The sequence below is a fragment of the Pediculus humanus genome, genomic scaffold (genome assembly GCF_000006295.1).
Source record: "Pediculus humanus corporis 1103172107373 genomic scaffold, whole genome shotgun sequence".
NCBI lineage: Eukaryota > Metazoa > Arthropoda > Insecta > Psocodea > Pediculidae > Pediculus > Pediculus humanus.
Genome location: NW_002987001.1, coordinates 178,356 through 179,071, shown reverse-complemented (window position 1 = coordinate 179,071; position 716 = coordinate 178,356).

The window sequence follows — 716 nt, the reverse complement described above, 5'->3', positions numbered from 1 at the left end:
TTTTTTAATCCACTTCACATTTTTTTATCCCTTTTTTCCTTTTTCTCTTTTTTTCTTCACGATCGACTCATTTTTCTTTTTATTATTCTCTATTGAGAAACTTTATATAAAAATACGGTCTATTCATTTCTGACGATGATGATTAAAAGCCACCGTGAGAGTTTTATACGTTTATTGGAAACCCAATATAAAAAAATTTCTTTTTTTCCTTATTTTTTTTTTTTCAAAAGTTTCTTATACTAAATTTAATAGAAAGAGAGAGAAGCAATCATAATAATAATAATAATAATAATTTATTTTTCTTGACCGGATTAAAAAGAATTCGAAACCATCGCAACGAAAAAGTTCCGGAACTTTTTTTTTTTTTTTTAAATAAAAATGAAAAAATGGAGGAAGGAAAAGGGAGAAAGGGGAGGAGAAAGAGGAAGAGGAGGCGGGAGGAAAAAACAAATCTTTACCGTATTCGATTTGAATTTTAAAAAACGTTATACAAAAATTTTTGTTTCGAAAAGAATCAGAAAAAAAAAAGAAAGAAAAAAGAGTGAGCTTTGTTTTATGTAATAAAAACTTTTGTTTTACTTAAACTCTTCTCGTTCTTTCTTCAAAAAAAAATTGAAAGTTTCGAAACGAAAAAGAAAAAAAAAGTAAAATAAAATAAAACGAGAAAAAAGAGAAAAAATAAAAAATAAAAACTTTTGTTGAAAAGAAGAACAAAA